Below are 21,655 nucleotides of genomic sequence, written 5' to 3'. Positions count from 1 at the left end.
AGTACATCAGCATAAATTCTACTCCTCCAAGTAAAAATTATGTCATCACCATAACGAAATAGAGATAAGCTTCCTAAAATGAACTATTCCATCTTGAGCTGCTGTTGGATTTTCAGTCTTCCTGGAGTGTCCACCCAGGCTGTAAATTCCTCAAAGCAGGAAACATTTTATCTTCAGTAGCAAGAAGAGACCGCCAAGCACACGGTCTGTCTTAAGTAATGTGCACACTGAGCACAGTCAGAGCACACACACACCCTTCCACCATATCTAACTAGATATACTATTAAATAATAGCCTATTTTGAGCTGAATGCAGGGAAGTTTTATTATTTTCTATGCATCTTGCAAGCAGTGTTTCCAGCAGGACTTCCAAGTAATTGGATTGTTCCCAGAGCTCCTGGGAAACCCTTTCCTTCCTGCAGCATGCCAGAAAGCACTTCAGTATGAGCATGGATTCCCCACAAATATAAGCAGAGAGGAATGGAGCACAAGAAAAAAAAAAAAAAAAGAGTAAAGTTCAGAAGACTGCACAGTATTTTTCTAAAGGCCCCACAGAAACCCTTTTGCAGAATTAATACTTGAAGCACAGATGAAGCAAGTGGAGCTTTAGATTTACTATTTGATCAGCTGAAGGAGATTCAGATGGGATTTGGGGAAATTTCAGTTTGTCGTGTGTCGGAACCCAAGGTGTCCCTCAGACACTCTTGGATGTTCTGGGCCCAGGGCAGAAGCCTCTGAGACCCTGGCAGGCGGCCAGGGACCCCTGTGGTCTTGAGCTTGACCCATGGAACAATTTACCAACCTTACAGGAAGAACAAGAAATCACAAAAGTTTAGATATTATAATAGAAGTAGTCACAAAGTGAAAGGTAGGATTTTTGAGTGCTGTACAGGGGGGTTTTAGGCCTTGTACAGGGGGGTCTGAGTTTTGTACATGGGGGTCAGAAGTTCTAAGATGGAGGGATTTGGGCGTGCCCTGTCCTCCTTCTTTCTTCTTCCTATTCTCCATGTTCTTGGTGATGTTGGCACTCACAGATTGGTTTAGAGTAGAAAGTCACTGTTCAACATAGGTAGTAGGCATTGGGGAAAAACTATAAACACCTAATACGTAATGTGTGATATAAAAGATGGCACCAGCCCCTCGGGGAGGGGAGACGGGGACAGCCAGAGACGGGGACAGACAGAGTCAGGGACAATGTCAGGGAGTCTGTGTGCCTTGAGATAACATGCAATAAACTGCCTTGAGACCGGACGACTGAAGACTACTGAGTCTTTCTTTGGAGGCACGGGTTAGAGGAGAGACTTTACCACCATCCGGAGTCTCCCCAAGCCGGGGAAGGCTCCGGCAGTCGTGGGCATGACAGTCCACCATGGACAAAGAGGAGTGCCAACAAAGACTGAAACTGTCTTATGTCATATCCTAAGAGTATTGGCTCCCTTATCACCACTTAAAACAGGTCTCAGAGAAAGCCTTCTGAGCCTCTCCACACCTCACCTCAGACTAGGACAGCAAGCCAAGGAAAAGCTGTGTCAGTGAGAGCAAAGTGGTACAGGTCTCTCCCAAACCACACCAAGACCAGGAAAGATTTTACCAGATCTTATCTCCACACAAGACACCTCGTTTCTGGCATTATTAACTCATCAGGAAGAATACAAAACCCTTTGAGAAACCTTGGACCTACCTTAAGTTGATTTGGGGGTGAACCTAAGGCTTTTGAGGAGCATCAGGCTTATTATATGTTTTAAACACAGCCAAGAGCTCTCAGAGCCCCTGACTCGCTACACAGAAGCTGTGCAGCCTGGTGCTGTGTCATGGAAGTGTCCACAGCTCCCAGACACAGAGCAGGCTGAGGGCAGCCCTGATCTGCTGCTCTGGCCAAATATAGAAAACTCTCAGATTACACCGAGGTTTCTGAGGTGGCAGAGAGTAGAAGAGGGGAAGAAAAGGTATTTCTAGGAAAACTCAGACATATGGTGGCTGTAACTGGAGCTCAAGTGATTTTATCACTGCAACTTACATTTCTGGTGGGTCAGAGCATCCCTGCAAATCAAAACATCTACTTTTGGCTGACTTTTAGAATTTATATCTTTTATTGTCACAGGGCAAACCACAAGGCTGCAGATAAAAAGCTGCCTATCAGGTCATCAGCCACAACAGGACCAAACAAAACTTCTGATTTGTGTTCCTCAGGTCTCATGCACTTGAGTCCAGACCCTTAATTTGCACTGCTGGCACCTGGACACCCAGGCTGTTTTGTATATCCAGTCTGCCTTGGTTTGTGAGTTCAAATGAGATCTTGTGCCTTGAGTGCACCGTGGTGCACACACTGTTCACAGAACTGCACAGGGTGATATGCAGCAGTGATGACTTCTAAGTTCCTTGGCTACTGCTTAACATCAAAACTCTGTTTTCTCATCTTTTATCATAAATCACTCTTGATGTGACTGCCAAACAAATGAAAGAGAATGCTAAAAAACATACAGGAGCACTCACCAAGGAAGCTAAACAAATCTTCATTATAATTGGACTAAAGCAAGGACCCACCCAAAACAGATAGCAATTCCCCCAAGCAGGGCTGCTCTTCCCATGCAAAGCATTTCTCAATCAAGGATGCCTTTAGATAGGGCACCCCCAAATAATTTAACTCCTCTCAAAAAGAGTAAAGTTCCTAGGTTCTTGAACTGCTGTTATTTCACAACACTTGCAATTATTTAAACAACTCTTCATGGCCCTGACACAAAATGCACTCTTTCAGCCTTTCTTTCCCAACTCAGCTTTTCCTGCTCTTGTATTTTCCAGAAAGAAGCCTCTGGAAACAGCTCCTGTGCTGGCCTAGCATGAAAGTGAAGCTCTCCTTTTAAGCCTTGCCTTTGGCCTAAACACTCAGTTCTAATAATATTTGAATGGCATCATTTGATCAACACCAGTGTAATGCTCCCAGCTTACAAAGACTGCATCAGAACAGCTCCTCATGGCCCTCTGGCTCAGGAAAAAAAAAAAAAAAAAAAAAAAAAAAAAAAAAAAGAAAAAAAAAAGAAAAAAATCAAACCACTCTCAAAAAGTAAAATCATAGTTATGCATATATACACAAACCCTCTAACAGTTAAAGTAAAATTACTTCTCAAGCTCAAAGCTGAAAACAGATGGCAAGCACAGCACAGAGCATCTGAGAGTGCTTTGGTAGCCCAGCTCCAACTACTTATAAACACTGGTTTGGGATCCTTCTCTCACCCACCCCTGCATATTGAAAATTCTCCCAGCTAAATCTCCTGAAGTTCTCATCAGTCCTTTTTCCTGCTATTTCCTGGTAACATTGTGGGTTTGTTTTCTTTCAGGACAGACATTCCCTGCTGTGCTTTTCCTGGTTTCAGACTATTTTTAATATTTATTTTAAGTTGCTATGGCAACAGGGAATAACAGATGGTAAGAGTTAAAATTATGCCACAGGAGACATTTATCATCATAGCTCTGCATAATGTGAGCTCTTGTCCTCTGAATTTTTCCCCAAGCTGGACACTCCCCTCATTATTTTATGATGGCCACACTAATGAATGTATATTCCTAATGAATAGTATAAGCCTTTCAAATTTATCAGCACATGTTTGATGGGCTATGGTAATTGCATTAATGAGAAAGTGGCAGTGTTTGTTTCTTGCTGTTTCTCACCACTACTGAAAGAGCCAGGCTTCTGATAGCAGATTTCATGCTTTTCTCTGTCCACAAATAAATTACATTCATTTCTGAGGTGCCAAGATTACAAAAAAAAAAATTATTTAATAACATTAAGATAATTGAAATCCAGAATGGGTTACATAAGATATATAGGAGCATTTTATGCAACTCTAGTCCTTCAGGGGGATCATGTACATCTCCAGTAATCTACTCACTCTGGGAAGGATCGAACAAAATACAAATACAGCTACCACTAACTTAGAAAATGTTGTATGCACCCGTGAGACCTGAATGTGAAAGATGGGGAGTACTGAACTTGGGATCCACACCTCAGAACACCAGGACAACTTTCAATACTGACTTCAGGAAATATTTGCAAGTATTATCCCATCTTTCATTAAGCTTGGGCCAGCTGAACCTGTTTTACTTGTCACCCAAGGTAGGGGTGCTTGGTTAGCAATGAACCTAATATCTTCTTCTTGTAAGCCTAAAAAATCTCATTCTAATGGCAAGTATTCAGCAATCATAAATTTTTAGAGACAAAACTCCCTTCCAAAAATGTGAAATGATTTCTTGGAGCAAATAATGAGAGACCATGAGCATTCAGCCACGCCAGTCTCCCTGGGAATCGCCACCATTACATCCCAGCAACCAGTCACAAGTGGGGATCTGCAGGGCTCCATTTCACTTCTGGTGCTCTTTAATGACAAGTTGGACACGAGTGAGCAGTATCCTGGCAGCCAGGAGGGCCAGCCCTGTGCTGGGGGCATCAGGCACAGCAAGGGAGGGATTGTCCCACTCTGCTCTGGGCTGGGGCAGCCTCACCTTGACTACTGAGTGCAGGTTGGGGTGTCACAAAGGGAGAAAGACATTGGGCCATTAGAGAGTGTCCAAAGGAGGGCAACAAAGGTAGTGAAGTGTCTGGATGGGAAGCCATACAAGGAACAGCTGAGGTCACTTGGTTTGTTCAGCCCAGAGAAGAGGAAATTGAGAGGAGACCTCACTGCAGTTACAGCTTCCTCAGGACGGGCAGGCCCTGATCTCATCAACCAGAGCCAGGACTCGAGGAAACCCCACAAAGCTGTGGCAGGGGAAGTTTAGGGGAAGTTTAGGTTGGATACTGGGGAAAGGCTCTTCCCCCAAGGTGTAGTCAGGCACTACACCTGAAAAGGCTCCCCAAGGGAATGGTCCTGGCATCAAGCCTGCCAGGGCACAAAACATTTGGACAATGCTCTCAAGCAGCACATGGTGACATACTTGGGGTTGTCCTGTACAGGACCAGTGGAACTTCTGAGATGTCTGTGGGTCCCTTTAAACTCAGGTTATTGTACAACCCCCCTAAGGGACCAGGATGATATACATCAGAGCTCCTTGGGTCTCCCCAGTTTGCTCAGTTACTATGTCTCCACACACATGCACAAAGCACAGGTCAAATTCTCCCTTTGGGACCTGGCAGCTTGTGTAATGCAGCAGTTCCAGGATAAGAGGGGAACATTTGGTTCATACTATCTCAAGCACCAGATACCTTCAACTATGTTTGGTCTCCTAAGGATACAGCAGTCACAGAACATCAAGCAAATTCCACAGGATCAGCAACCTTAAAAATGTCTTAACAGATTGATAATGCTCGGAGTTACCAGGAAATGCTAACCAAAAAATTGCCATATATATAGAATCACAGATTGGTTTAGGCTGAAAAGAACCTTAAAAATCCTTTCATTCCAAACCCCCTGCCATGGGTAGGGACACCTTCCACTAGACCAAGTTGCTCAATGCCCCATCCATCCTGGCCTTGAACACTTCCAGAGATGGGGCATCCACAGCTTCTCTGGGCAATGTATTTCCACATCTCAACTGAAGAATTTCTTCTTGATATCTAATCTAAACCTTCTCTCTTTCAGTTTAAGACTATTCCCCCTTGTCCTAGCACTGCATGTCCTTTTAAAAAGTCCCTCTCCAGCTTTCTTGCAGGCCCCTTTTAATTGTAAATCCTGAACCCTGCGGAGCATCACTCATCTCTGCTCTCCACTTGCTCACCAAACCATCAACCACAAATCTGAGTGTGACTATCCAGGCAATTCCTTATTCACTAAGCAGTCCATCCATCAAACCCATGGTCTCATGTAGCCACAGCTCTGAACTAAGTTCATGGAAATAAACACTAAATAACTGTGAGCATTCTCTCAAACTAGTTTGAACTCTAAGAGTGGCAAAGAACTTTAGACTAGAAGTCTCAGTAGAGCTCTGCTCTCCAAAATGTTCAAGTTGCTATAAAGTAATGGCTTACAGTTCCCAAGCTAGAATGATACCCAAAATTAATATCAAATGCAGATTAAATTCTTTATAATTATGCTGAAATTCAGAACATGGGGATCAGTCCAGACTTTGATTACTGTATGTACTGTTTTTCTTCAAGTTGTTTGAATGCCTTTTCATAAAAGCTAGTAATTACAAAACTGGGAACAAATTATCTGGAACAGCAGAAATTGGTATTCAAAGGCAGTAGATATAGAACCTAAAAAAAAAACCAAAAAATAAAATCTCATACCTACAAAAAGGTAGTGCATCACAAATAGGCTGATTTCCAAAACAGACAGCTATGCTGGAACCAACCAGGGACACAGGGAGGAAACAAACATATGGGATTGTAAGAAAAGATAGCTTTAATAAAAATGTGCTGCAAAATCTTTATTGCTGCAGAGCCACAAAACAAACAAACAAAAAAAGCATCATTTGGTTTCCAAATTAAATGTTTGGTGCCTAAGCTCAGTTAAAGCTACCTATGAAAAGAATTGCCATTTCAAAGACTCAAGCACTCAAAATGGAACCTGAGCACCCCTCTGTGTCAAGAGCAAACAGCTTCAAAGGGGTGACCAAAAGAAGAAACAAGTTCCAAACACGGAGGAATTGCCCCCTTGCTTGATTTAGGGGCAGACGTGCTGTACAACATTGCCAGGATTACACAGACTGTCACAGGCAACTGGGGTGTGATCATAAATGCCTTCAGAGGATCTCCCCAAGACTAATTCAATCCTTGCCAAAGGGTGTCTATTTCTGTAGCTCCTTGTCTTGTGTGCCAACTTGCACGTGTCCAAAGCCCATGCAAGGCTCCATGAAATCAAAGGAGCTACCTCGGGTACTTGCCCTTACACTCAAGACATTTGCCAACATCAATTCAGATGCCTACATTCTTGTCTGGACTACTGTGAGCAGTTTTCCAATTTCCAATTCTCCAACAAAATTACAAGCATCTGACTGTGGCAAAACCACAGAAAAATGGTGGGCCACAGAAAAATAAGTTATTGCCATCTTTTTTTTTTGTGCAAAGGTGTCTATTGGGTCATGCCTCAGCCTGGGTATTTAGGCATACAAGGAGCATGAGGTAATCCCTCTGAGTGATTTAATTGGGGGTTTTAAAAAACCTTTCTTTCTGACTAAAATCAGAAATATGAGACACTGGACTGATTTTAAAACACAGTGATGCAAACCATACATGGTCTCCCTCTGTGATTTGTATTTACAAAGAAGTTTCATTCATGCATCTTTCCTAACCTTCCTTGTCACTGAGAATGTCAAGAACACTGACTGTCACTGAGAATGCACAGAACAAGTGTTCCCACTTGCCAGACATTTAAAAAATTAAAATTAATTTTTCGGCAGACTTCAGCCTCTCTTGCCATACATCTATGAGACTGGAAAAGGCAATTATGGAGCTTACCAGCCCTGAATAGGCAAAGAGGAAAAAATGCCAATTTTGGCATTCCATACACTAATAAGCAACTTAAAGGATTTGGGTTATCTTTTGGCTGGTTACCATGCATTCTTTGAGAATCAAGAAGCCATTCCAAGCTTCCCAAGCCATTCCTTCCATATAAGGGGAGTGGAAGGAAACTCTTCCTAGGATCTGCTTTCCCTTGGAATGAGTCAGCTGAGCAGGAGTGATATTTTTCACACAGTTTCCCCCAAGCCTGCCAGGTGGCCCACGAGAGCCCAAGCACAGCAGGCAGCATTGGCAGAGGACACAACCTAAGTGTGGTGCCTTCTGCTAATCCACACCAGGAATTAACAGCATGACACAGCTAAGTACACTGCAGGTGTGAGGTGTCAGAAGTGCTGCAGCGAGCTGAGAAATGGTTTCACCCCTCAGCAGGGAGGTGACAGAGCTCATTCATCTGAGGCAGACTAAGACCCAGGTAATTAATCCTACTGATCCATCAGCAATGCAGTCAGCCTCAGCGGAGAAACACTAAACCCTGCCCTGTGTTTATCCCAGACTTGCAGAGACAAGCAATACACATCCTCTCAGCCTTTAGCTGCTGAAATTCAAGAGCTTGGGAGGACATTGCACAGCTTCTTTTGCCCTTCCAAAACAGAGCATCTTAGTAACTGCTCTGCAAACACAACAGAAGTGGCCAAAGCCACTGGTACTAGTTGTGTCTGCTGAGTTATAAATAGCGTGCTTTCATTGCTTCGGATATCCTCCAAAGAAAGGCAAGCTGACTGAAAATCACTTATTTTTGATGGTTTTTCACATCCAAAGGGGTCAGGAAACCCCTGGTTTGGAAGTTTGTTGCTATTAAAGCAGAACCAGTTCTTCCAAGTAGATTTCCTCCAAATTCTTGTCAGGTGCAACCAGAATCTGTTTGTGCCCAGTGCAGCTGGTAACACATTTGTTCTCACTGATATCATGGAAAGGCAAAGGAGAAGCTAAAACATGGCAAAGTCACACTGGCACCTTAGTTCATTCAGAGATGACAGCACCTTGGTAGCTGAAAACACAGTTACTATGTTGAGACATATTTTAAAATAATTCTGGATGGAAGAGCTAAAAAAATTGATGCTTTGGGAAAATAAGCAATCAGCTATAAGCTAACCATGGATTACATTTAGCTTAAAGTAGCTTCCTTGTTAGGATATTTCAGCAAAGAAGAATGTTATAATTGACTCATTTCTAAGGTTCAGAGGCCCTGTAGTTGTGTGCATAATTAGTGTATCATTAAAAATTACTTTTTCTTGGTTTGTACAGCCACAGCAGTGGTTTAACTCAGTGTTATCACAAGCTGTCAAGTGCAGATGGAACCATGGAGTCAGACTTCCCTGCTTTCAAGGTGTTATAATCTTATTTCCTGCACAGCACTTCCCTTGTTTAAGAACATACTTGACAATCTGCAGCCTGAATATGCCTCTTACTACTCTGCACCTGAGAGTGTGACCAGCATCATATCAGAATTGCCACAAATACTGAGAACTTGAAATAAGAAAATATTTTCTCTCATTTAGCAACACCAGCCCAAAAAGAAGCTGAACTACTCTCCAAGTTAAGCAAACCAACTGCCCATTTTTAAAGTAGAAGAAGCAAGCAGTCTGCATATCCACACACAGAGCTATGACCAAGGGAAGAATCTGGTAAATTACAGGGTTTTTCAATACAAGCAGTTGGTTACATTTGGAATTAATCATCTCACTAAAATTCTAAACTGTTAGGTCAACTCCATATAGCTGCATGACCATGGTGAAATAAAATCACTGACATTAAGATAGGGATTGAGAAAAACTCTCTGCAAAAGCATGAAAAATCAGTGAAGTCAAGTACATGGTTTAGAAATTGGTGAAACTGCATATTTCACAATTTTCAAGTTTCCTGCCTTTAGGAGACTTGACTGTGTACCAAATACAACTCCCAATTAATTTGTTTCATGTGTTTACTTGTGTTATCTTAAATATGCAGTAGCTGGGTTTGCATTTACTTTGTAATTTTTCTAGGAAAACACATGGAATGGTGAACAAAGGAAGTAAAGGAAAAAGAGTTAATCACCCCAGGCTTGACAAGAGAGCAAAGAGACTCCACTGCAGAGTCACAAGATCAACTTCTGTCTGCCACCCTAAGTGCTCACACAGCCCTGACAGCAGCGCCTCCTATTCCTGAAGGAAGCAGCAATAAACAAAGTAGTGCCTAAGGATGGGAAAGGAAGATGGGTTTACAGCAGCTGCTTAGTCCAAAGGAGCTTTTGAAAAACTGCCAGCTACAATTTTCCCTTGATGCTTCTGATGGTGTCCATTCAGAGAAGTTAACAGACCAGGCAGACCACTGGCTTGGCCCATGATAACAACTCTCCCATGCCAGTGGAAACAGGGCAAGCCATCACATAAGCAAAAGCACTACTGAAGGACACTATTTATGGGCTATAGCCCACATCCTTCAGCTCCACTTCCCAGCAGCACAAAGTAATGACAGCTTCTTCAGCCCCCACTCCTTGCAAATTCACTTCCCCTTGCCCTGGGAACAGACACTCAGCACCTTCATCTCCTGATACGGTGCCACCAAGCAGCCAAGGCACAGATTCCAGTGGAGCAGCATGGGCTGAGGGACCACAGGTGACCATTCAGCTGCTGGGACAAACCAAATACATATCAGGTCCATGCTGCATATGTTGCCTGCATTTGCTTGCACACAAATGCTGGCTTTCTCTTGGAATTGTGTCCTTTTTTTTTTTTAAAAAAAAAGGGGGGGGGGGGTGTACTGAAGCTGGCCAAAGGTTGGAAGTTTAATAAAATTTAACCAACAGGCTTACAGGATGGTGGAGAAAGAGAGCATCCTCAGTGCATCAGAAATGGAATTTAGCAAAAATAATAACTTCTTCAAAAAGAAAGCTTACAAGCCAGCTTTGGCTATTCTGAAGATAAACTCCCACAAAATTAACACTCAGATCTGCAAACCTTCACTGTGATGAAAAGTGAGACTTTTTGATCACAACCCCCCTCCAGCAGCCAATAACTCTGGTGGGAGCCCCAGGGCTGAGGCAGCAATAGCCTCAACTCCATCAGGGAACCCCCAGATCTGCAGGTCCTGGTCCACCCCACCAATATCCCACAAAGATCTAGGCCACATCTTACAACATGGTTATTTAAAACAGGTTATTCCCTCTACTACCTAAGGATTTAAAGCCAGCTCATACAGATTATGTCTTCCTCCAGGCAACATGGACATTCATCTTACCTGAAGGATGCAATAAGAAGGAATGATCTCTTGTGCTGGAACTATTACACATGCCCAGTTTTAAGATTAAAAGGATTAACAGTCCTCATTCTCTATCCACATGGACACCATGTGTGTAAGGAAATGCTTTAATTAAATTCATTGAACTACAATGTGAGCCATAATTTAAATAATAGAAAAATGAGGTATTGAATTTCCAAGGATATTTTGTAATTGGAATGAGAGCAGCTGCCAAAAGACAAAAAAGCTTGAGGGCAAACAGAGTCTATGGGTTTGGGCAACAGCAGGTAAGCAGAACACTGAATCTGATATTGATTACATGGGTTTGTCTAGTTTGAAAAGAAAGAGACTGAAGAACTAGCAAAGTCCTCAGAAATAAAACTCATGTGTAAAAAAAAAAAAAATACAGCATCTGAACAGACTATTGATAAACTGAAACCAGCAGTGTCCTCTTCCTGTGAGGACACATTCTCCTGTAGAGAAGGAGAAACAGAAACACTGTTTTGTTAGTGTGATTTCACAGAAGTTACAGTTGGTTCAGGTAGAATTACTTATCTGATTAGCTCCTGCCTAATTTTTGCTAATTCTTGGGTGAAGATCCAGTGTATGCTTAGAAAAAAAAGTCATCCTCTAAGACACAAACAGCTGAGGGAAGCCTTCACCAATTTCTGTGGTACTTCAACAGGGTGGGAAAACGTTCCCAGCCCAAAGGAACCTTGCAAATTTGCAGTGCCATTAAAAAAAAAAACCCACCACCTTACTGCATTATCTGGGTAAGCATCCTGGCCATCTGAGGCTTCTAGGGTCTCTCTTTAAATGAAATCAGCATCTCCTGTCCTCACAGCACTAAAAAATGGGGAGCTGGTAATGCTTTCAGGACAGGAGCAGCAAGAGTGCAGAACTGCGGAGTGCAGAAAGTACCATGGCATAAACACTGCCTGGAGAAAACAGCAGAGAAACATTTACCAGGCCATCAGACGTATACTATGCTAAACAAAAAAAATTGAAATATTCTTTACTGTTCAAAGCCACAGCTCACAATTAAGCTGATAGAATGCAGAGGTATCAAACCTAACCCATCTCCCAGCTCTGCAGCAACCACTGCTTACTCAGTAAGAACATAAATATATGTGCAAAATAAAGTCAGAATTAAACTCTCAAACCCAATTCCCACAGGCTGCCCTAACATTAGCTATAAATATTTTAACAGGTCCATTGTTCTAGCTTAAAAACAGAAGGACTAATAACATTTTACTTCAAGTTTTTCAATAATAGGCAATATTTTAGAGCACCTGGAGACAAAAGCTCATGGGATAATTACAGGTTTCATTGGAAATGATGGTCATACTATTCCAGAGGGGAAAAATTGATAACTTGATATTTTTCTGAGTCTCATTAACTTAAACCAAGTACAAAATTTGGGAGGAGTCTGACTCATGATACTGGAATGTTCAGTGTTGTCAATATTGAATAAACCCATTGTCACACCTTTCTACATCTCAGTCTGGGCAACAGAATTAAGCACAGATTTGGAACCCAGAAATCCACCAATGATCAAATTTAATCATGTCAATCATGCAGTTATGAACCACCCCCAATGGACAATGAAATCACTTTTATAAGTAAGCAACTACTGCAAAACCAATTATAAACAGCATAAAGGACCCAATTGTTTTAATTTCAAGTTAACGAGGTTCAAGTCCAAACCATTGCCAAAATAAACCTATAGTTACATCATAACACAAAAGGCAACCTAAGAATCCCCTTCCTGAGGCAATGATGGCATCTAGTCAATTTAGGTTCACATTATTAGCTATGCAGTGATAGGAGAGGCAGAATGCTGGGGCATTAAATAGTAAGTGTCCTTACACAGCTTTGAAAATTCCCCAGAGGCTCAGATGCCTGAAGATCTACCTCACAACCAAGGGCCATAACAGAATATGTGAAGGCACAAATTTCTTATCTAAGCACACAGATCTGTAAACCCTCATTTTAAACAAATCTGTTTCTTCTGAAACTGATTTCAGACCTCTTCCCCATTATTTTCCAGCAGTGAGCTCCAACTGCTGCCAGATCGTTGTTTATGTAAATGGGAAGAAACTCCACTTCTCATTTAGCCAATGCCACAAAAATGACCCCCTTAATTAGCTTCAGGTTCTTTTCCAGGAAGTTTACTAGGGGTCATAAGAGCAGTAAAGCCACAGAAGAAAAAGTGGAGGAGCAGCTTGGTCCTTGAACCTATAACTCTACATGAACCAGCTCAGCCTTCCTGCACTGCCCTTCTCAAAAGGGTCTATCCAGGGCCACAAAGTCGAGATTGCATTGGCTGCACATCCAGGGCAACCTGTGAAACTCCTCCTGCAGAAGCCCAGGAGATCTAAGGAGGCCAGGAGCACTCATGTGAGGGGCAGTAGGGTGCACCTGGGCAGTAACACTCCAGGAACCACAAATGCTTTGCACCATCCTCAGCTCCATCTGCCTTTCTGTACAGGCAAAGTGATTGCTCCCCAAAAGCTCCTTTGCGAAGCACTTGAGCACAGAATTTCCCAAATGATCAGGCAGCCTCGAGGGATGCTGGCAACAGGGCCCATCAACAGCTCCAGGCACAGCAAGCCCCAGGGTCCATCCAGGGATCCTCTCAAGAGCAGCACAGGACAGAATCAGAGGGCTGGAAATGTACAACGCACCCTGGAGAACCCCACAGCCAACACCAGCTCAGGAGGAAGAGCTGAGTGCAAGACTGACAACAACACTCCTAAAGCAGTCTCTTACTGGGGCTGAGCTTAAATAGGGCTCCTGTGGCCATGGGAGTGGATGCAGGACTCAGGTGAAGTTCATCAGGGACATCACAGCCAGTTAGGGCCTTCACGATGAGCAGCTGGTGTTACCTTTTCTAGCACTTCATCAGCATAAGCAATATGGTAAAAAAAAGGTGAGCATTCAATGGAATGCAATTCATTTGGAAGGAAATTCACTTATTCTCAACACTGAAAACAGGATTTTCACTTTAAAGAAGAAAGAGGTGCTCACCTCCCCATTTTAGCCATGTTTTTCATTCTGAGAGCCTCATAATAAGTATGTGATATCATGCTTTTATGGCACTAATGTATACATTCATTGTCAAATAAAGCATTTCAGACTATTTACGAAACAGATAAATTTGAGTCCTACACAAATCCCATCACAGCCTGTTTCTGTAGTAAGACATCAAAGATTTCAAAGTGAGGCTACAAAGACATTCCAGCCATTTGGTGCACATTCTAGGGGAAGGCTTTAACATGGATCACTCCCAAACTGAGCCAACCCATCCTGTCTCACATCCTCATGGTACAGGACTGGGTTCTGGGTTTCATGAATGGTTGGAGAGAAAGAAAACCAACAGTCTCTTAGGGGAAGGATCCTGCTAAGAAATTCCCACAGTCAGTGGAAGCTCTCCAAAATGACTGTGACCCACTAATGTGATTTTCCACAGCCAGAGCCCCCAGCTCTGCGCCTGAGGGTCAGACTCACCCATGGTTTCAGCCCCAAGGTGTTGACAAGTACCAGGTAACACACTGGCATCACCCTGCACTGCCCCATGAACCAGGGCTGTCCCTGCGCAGCCACATGAGAATGTGGAGAAAGAGCAGATGACAGGGCTGGCAGACATGCTTGCAGGAAAAGAGACACTGTCCTCCCCTGAAGTTATCTCCAGCATCTTTTAGGCCTCTATGTCCTATTTCCAACAGAAGCTGCCCTCACCTTGTAGGAGTGGCTGTAGGCTTGCAAACTTTTGGACTCTGAGATGCCCAATAACCATGGGCACTGCCACTGCCAGTGGCAGCAGCTGCTAAGGAGGCAGCAGCTGGACAGACAGATTGTTTAGAAGAGATCTTTGCTCTTTTTGATAGATGTCAGAGCTGAGAACAGCACCATGCTTCTCTTCTCCTCCACACTGGGAAGAAAACTGGGTTTGGCAGCAAGTCCTCTCTTAGTGTTTTTTGCAAACACACACAGATGCAACACCATATCCACCCACAAACATGGGGGAAATATGGAGTGGTTTCATCAGTGACAGAGAATCTCTGTCAGGGGAAAATGGTGCCACTTAGAGACATTCCTCACTGTCTTTTCAAGCACAGCCCGGGACAGGGAGTGCTGGGACAGGAAGAAGACAACACAGTCAGGGGCTGGACCATGAGTACCTAAGGCAGAGAAGGAGTCATAACAGGGCCAATGAAAGTAGAAAATGAAAGATTTCCCAAACGAGTCATAGGGATTTTGCATTTTAACTGGGCTCTCAGGGTTCAGTTTTAATTGTGCTTTTACTTGGTACAAAGCAGTTTTCAAAAAGCAGCTCAGAGGGACAAAATGAACAGGCACAATTCTGTGAGGCTGGGAACACTCCGAGCTGAAATGCTGACTGTTATCTTGGGCAGCTCACAAATAGTCCTTACGCAAGCTGGGAACTGCTCTACCACTGCCAGCTCTGCTGTAACTCCTGACCTTTTCCTGGACGTCAGATGGGAATGATTTTTAGTCTATCCGGTCTGGACTCAATTTGATCCCAAGCAGCAGGGCAAGGAAAGAAAAAAGTTTATTCTCTAAAAGCTTTATATACTGGATGCTTAAAATTTAACACTCGCCCCTTAGAGCTATATTCCCAGCTCAGAGATGGTAAGAAGCAACATGTTTTTTGCTTTAATCCTTTCCAAAGACACATTCCATAAATTGTTAGCATCCTTGCCAACCACTCAGTCTCTTAGTGAGCCCACATACCAGCTTTAAAGTAAGCTCTTCTAAAACCAATGCAACAGTCCTGTGGGTTAAGTTTATATTATTTCCAGATTCGTATAGCTGCAGGCTCCTTTTTAAAGTTGCAAATGATAAGTCATCTCTTTGTTGCCAGTACTTTTTTTTTTAACTTTGTTTAAACTGTTCACTGATGCATTTAGTGAAAAACAGACTGTACTAGCTGTAACTTAGCAGTATATGCTGTAGCAACAGGAACACAGTCTGTATTTTGCAGCAGGAGTGGTGAAGAAGCCCTGTTTGGACAATTCAGTCTATTAATAACTCCAGTACAGATATCAGTACTTAAATTCAAGGAAAAAAGCAACACGTTGCACTGACACAGCACCTTTCATCCCAGAAGACACCGGCTGCACACTCTCAACAGCATAACCTGTCTAAAGAAACTGCCCTAAAGAAATACAAGGGTGTAGGGGACTTCCTGACTTCATGTCAGTTAAGCAGAGGGGGAAAAACCACTCACAATGCAGTCACTCCTCCTTCTGGCCCACTGGGGCTGGGTAAATTCCTGATTGCTTGCTGATGGCTCCATGTGTCCCTGTCCTGATCAGCACAGAAAGCAGATCAGAGAACCAGGCACCAAGCACTTTCAGAACACTGGAGTCCTTGCTTTTTCTCTATTTCCTGAGAGACTGGAGAAATTTATTGCAAAAATTACACCACTCCCAAATTAAATTTTAGAAATATAATTGCATTAAATTCTCCTTTTTTTTACCTTTTACTCTTTCGCCCAGTTTTGTCTTCCTGGTCGGACTCCACCAGTCCCACCAGGGCTCACCAAAATTCTATCTGGAGCTGAGAAAGCATTTGCTTCTCTTCATAAGAGGAGTTAATTTTCTCCTCTACCCTCCCTGGCTTTGAGCACCAGGACTTTTCTCTAGCTTCTCTCAGGAATTTGGTGCCAGAAGCAGAAACAAAGATGAGGAAATGCAGAAAATTCCAGGGAATGATGCTACCCTGTATCTTCAGACCTCATTCCATGGGGCCTCTTCCACTCTTGCTCACACCAGAGCTGCTTCTGGGTAATCAGTGGGAGCTCTTTGTTTACTTAAAGCAGAATCTGCTTTTAGCTCCCAACAGCGCATGTAAGTGTGGAGATGTGCAGTGGTGCCTTGGAAGGGTCTGAAATTGTTTTTAAATTACACATCCTGCAAATTCATCAGCCTCCAACTTAACTTTGATAAACAACTGGGAATTGGTACTGGAAGCTCCAGTCAGGACTGGATTGAGGCTGGCTGGCTTTTTTTGTAAGTATGCTACATTTATCAGTATACTGTGTTTGACCCTTTTTATAGATCAGCTGGGAAACCAAAGCTCCCATGCCTGCCTGTGAACTCACACTCTGGTTCTGCAAACATTTATATAAACAACTTAATCCCACATACTTGACTGGTCTCCTAATTGAATATTTGCAAGGCTTTGACTTTAGTGTAAACTGACTTCACACGAGACAATGTAGCATTTTCTATACTTTAAAAGCAAGACTGGCATTAAAATTTAAAAAAATAAAAATTAAATAAACCCCACAACCCAAAAACATTTTCTCCATGCCGTAACTCACCCTAAATTTACCATTTGTCCTTCATAAGAGGAGAAAAGGCAGGATAATCAGAGTGAGGGTGAAAAAGCAGAGCTGACTAACAAGCATGCCCAGTTCCTCTTCATTTGCTCTGTTGAACTGTCATGGTCAGTCTGATTGCTTGGGGGGCCCCCAGAAATTCAGATATGGTACATCTGCTTCTAAAATTCAGATCTGTAAGCAAGAATATTCAGAGGGTGGGGTTTGGTGTTTTTTTGGTTTTTTTTTTTTTTTGGTTGGTTGGTTTTTTTGTTTGGTTTTGGTTTTGGTTTTTTGGGGTTTTTTAGGTTGTTTTTTTGTTTGTTTGTTTGTTTGTTTGGTTTGGGTTTTTTGGTGGTGGTGGTGGTTTTTGGGTTTGGTGGTTTTTTTTGTGTTTCTTGGGGGTTTTTTTTGTTTGTTTTTTGAAGTCTGGTTCAGCTGCTTACCCTCTTGAGGAGCAAGCAGAAAGTACAGACCCAGTGCACAGTTAATATGAATATTTATTGACCTTGGTCATACATAGGAGCTCCTTCAGAAAGCTACGCTGGCATATCACAAAGGCACCACGCTGCCTGGCACACTCTGGCGCAGCAGTGAAGCTTCATCATTATTTTGCAAGCAGAATGGAGTGAAGCAGCCTGCAAGGCTGAGCTTCCTCCTGCCAGTGCCTGGAGCTGAGAGCTGGAACACCTTTGGGATAAGCCTTGGGCTGGAACAAAGCTGTTTCCCTCTCATTTCCCTTAAATGGTGTCTGACACTGCATTTGGGGGACATGCCTTGGTTACTCCCTGACTGTTTACCTGAATTCTAATCATGTGATTTAAATGACTGGTTTATAATTCCCAGACCACAAGGACCCACATCCTGGGATCTCTCACACTGATTTAAACCCTGAGATCCAGACCCAGCTCTGGCTGGGAGCTGCAGTGCAGGGAGCACAGCCACCCTCAGCCTTTTCCAGCACAGCTGCTCTGCCTGGGATGGCACCAGGTTTCCAAGGGGAACCTGTGGGCCACTGAGGCAGGGGGAAAGATGGTCCTGTGGCTCATCTGCTGAGGCAAAACAGGCTCAGGCCTTTGTCCAACCATAACTTAATAGGATGGTGCAGAAGATTCACCAGGGCTTGCTCCCTTCTCCAGTTGTCTAAGTGAAGGAGGTTAGAGATAAAACAGAGATAAGCTGGGCGTTTGTTTGCCTTCCCCTGCCTTTGTAGGCTGTGGTTTCCCCCATTAGCACCAGTTTCTCTGCTGCATCAGGCGCCCAGAGAAGCTTTTTGCTGCAAGTACCATCCAAGTAGTTTTGTTCAAGGCCTTTATTTGCTTTAATGAGGATATAAAACAAATCTGGATGGGAGGGTTAACCGAGCTGGTTCAGGACTGGGCCCAATAGCTTTTGCTCAAGTTCTGCTGGCAACAGTGAATAAATTCAGTGCCAGCCATTTTCTCCTGATGCTGGAGAAGGAGAGGAAACTTTCCTAGCTGATGGGATGCTGTCGCACTGTTCAGCTGGTGAGAAGGTGAATTTTGGGCAGAAGGTCAGGAGAGGGAGTGTTCCCTGGACTGCAGCCTTGGTAATGCTCTCTGTAAGGTCAGGAGCCAAGAGGACCCGTGAGTGCTCACACTGGGAGTGAAAGGACACTAATTTGTTGACAGTTAACAAAGCTGATATTTGAGGGATGTGTCATAACATTCCAAGGAGTAAAACTACAATAATGGAATGTGTTTTCACTTGAGATCGTGTCTTTTTGGCTAATGGATGCAGAGAGAAACAAAGGATGAGCCTTTATGAGAGAGGAGGAGGTTAAACTCACAATTTTGAACCCTGCAGCCACCCCATAGAGAAGGGGCAAGTAGTGAGACTCACCTGGACTCACTGCTCACCTGTAGTTTCATCTCAGACCTCCACACATGTGGAGAGAAGATAAAGGCTCATAACTAAACTCAGCCAAATCCCATTGCTGGCACAAACTCTCAGTGACATCCATGGGGTTTGGATAAGACCCCTAATGAGCTGCCTTTGTGTCTTCAACTCCAGAGGTGCCAAAAGTGGGTTTGGGGAATATAAAACAAGAGAGAAATTCCCAGAGCAGCACTGCTGTCTTTAGCTGGTACTCGTAAAGAGCCTGTTCCTCTGCCAGCTCCATAAAAAAGGAGTGGTGTAGGGGGACTCATGATTTTTTGCTTTTTCCATCCTGCACCACATCAGACTGGGTCCTCCTTACTTGCATGTCAGCTTCTCCCCATGACACGACCTAAAATAAGAGTGCCAGTGCTATAGGGCATTTCAAAGAGACAGAACACAACAATCACACCAGTTACTGCTCTCTATTCAGCTGGAGCTCTTAAATGTGTCCTGGGGGGGGGGGGGGGGGGCAGGGGGGGGTTGGCTTACTTAAGGACAGCAGGGAAAAAAGTCTTTGTTCAAGCATTGTTCTTCCTTCTGAGCTGTGTTTTTTGTCCCACAGTGCGACAGGTTTTCAACACAATGGATGGAAATGTGAAGTCACAGCTTTGAGATGGCAACACATCACATTCTGGGGACTAGAACTTGCTTTTGAGCTTGAGATGTACAGGCATTAAGAGATTCGTATCTCTTGACTGTGTCACTTACATGCAAAATGAGTGTGTTTATCCTGTCCTGCAGGATCTCATTAGGAAACACATCTGACATTCTAATGAAGGACAATTTTCAGTCAGTGCTCATGGAGGATAAGCAAGCTCTGGATCACTTTTCACCGACCCACAAAGCCAGAGCTGAACAGCAACAGCAGAAGTGTGAATGTATTACTGATTGAGCCTGTCCTGATGGAATATTTTGGATTCCTGCTCCATCAGCTGGAATCCTGAGCAGTGTGCACGGTGCAGCAGAAGTCTTGCCACACAGTACTCACCCATCTCAGGCCTGTTAGCATCCAGGAGGTCAGCTACCAGCAGGCAGGACAGGCCTGTTCGCACACAGCAAGCCAAGACATCCATCCTGGCATCCCCGTGAATGTGCAGCAGCCACTTTTCAAACCTGAGCACACTAGGCTACTACAGGTGCACAAACTGATCTGGAATTATGCAGCAGCCAGGTGTCTAGAACTGACTGGGCCACTGAATTGCCAAGAAAAACAATCAGCTATTTGAAGAAAACAACTGGGCTGGCAAGTCCAGCAAAAGGAGTCAGAGTCCAACCCATCCTTTTAATATAACTGCCGATCATCATTATTTCCTGGCTACAGAGGATGAAATAAATTGCTCATCAGCTTTTAAATTAAGTTATTAATTAAGTGTAGCTACAGCACACACACTACAAAGCCTGTAATAGCAGAAGTTGCTGCCACAGAGTAGGTATTTTGAAAGTACAATTTAATATAACTATCCAAAAGAAAGCTGGGAGAAATCCAGGCTGTTCGTACCACTGAGTCTACTGACTTGAAGTAACCAGTTACCACCCTGCCAGCTGAAGTTAAAAAACAAACACATAAACAAAAAAGGAACCCCCATAACAATTATCCAAGGATGCATTACACCAGGGCTGGCAAATTCATGAGCTGCATCTGAACAGCCCAAATGTTCCCCTGCCAGCAGAGCTGCATTTACAGCAAGGAGCTGAACTCGCTCACTGCTGGGCATGGCAAGGCCAGAGCTGTGCAGTGCATTTCACACAGGGGCTCACTGGTGGCTGGTTTTCTGCTCTGAGAGCTGATCATTGCACTGCAATCTGCAGTAATCCTTTGGGGCAAAGCATATGTCAGGGTTTACAGTCCAAACACACACAAAAGCGCACTCCATGGTACAAGGCTGGCCCAGCTCTGCAGCCAGGGAAGGGCTGACACCACCCATGGAGCCTGGATCAGCTCCTTCTCCTCAGGGCTTGCTTTATCTTCCAAACACAGAACTCTTTTCCTGACCAAAACAGACAACAGAAACCAAACCACAAGTGTGCTGTTTCTCCATGTCCTGTCCTCATTTCACTGATGACAATCTCTTACCCCACAAACCCCACCTCCCAGTCTCCTTTCTTGTCCCCTCCTCACTGAGATTTGTGTGATGCTCCTATTGACAGGGAGCTTGTCTCACCTGTGAGTATCTGAGTGCTTCTGGATTGCAGCCAAGAATGCCATCCTCTTGTCCAAAGGGGAAGCACTGCTCATAAAAAAACCTTCACAAAAAGCAGGCTTTAAAGTTGTCCCTCTCTTCCCTGAAGGTATTTTGCCACAGCAGTGTTTGCTGGGCAGGGACCAAGTGATATCCTCATAATTAGGACAAGTACCACAGCTGAAGGGGAAGGACTGAGCAATGTTTCTGGTCTAAGAGGACAGAACAAGTGACTAAAGAAAGAGGCAGAGGTTGAGGTCAACCAGCTCTTTAGAAATGCTCCTTCCTTGTTCTCTGTTCTTGCCAGAGGCCATTTTTATATTCAGACACATACTAAAGAAGTGTTGGCTGGCCCTGAACACTCTCAGGCAGTCCCTGCTGTCTCAGCAGCCTCTTTCTTACAAAAAAAAAAAAAAAAAAAAAAAAAAAAACAAAAAAAAAACCTTTTTTTTCTCCTTTTTTTTTTTTTTTTTTTTTTTTTTGGTTTTTTTTTTTCATTTGTATTACTTGTTTTGTCCCCAAATCTGGCTTCAGGAATGGCTGATGAATGACTTTA

The 21,655-nt window shown here is 43.5% G+C and overlaps 1 protein-coding gene across 1 annotated transcript in view; it reads right to left on the bottom strand.

Annotated features, from left to right (window-relative positions):
* The window catches only part of CALD1 (caldesmon 1), a 227,403-nt gene extending 206,286 nt beyond the window's left edge, over positions 1–21,117 (bottom strand). Inside the window, exon 1 of the mRNA XM_053943508.1 lies at positions 21,082–21,117. The gene's annotated coding sequence lies outside the window, so the exon portion shown is untranslated. The remainder of the gene's footprint in view (positions 1–21,081) is intronic.
* Positions 21,118–21,655: the final 538 nt, after the last annotated feature.

This window comes from Vidua chalybeata, chromosome 5 (genome assembly GCF_026979565.1).
Source record: "Vidua chalybeata isolate OUT-0048 chromosome 5, bVidCha1 merged haplotype, whole genome shotgun sequence".
NCBI lineage: Eukaryota > Metazoa > Chordata > Aves > Passeriformes > Viduidae > Vidua > Vidua chalybeata.
This window is presented reverse-complemented; position numbering and strand designations above follow the sequence as displayed.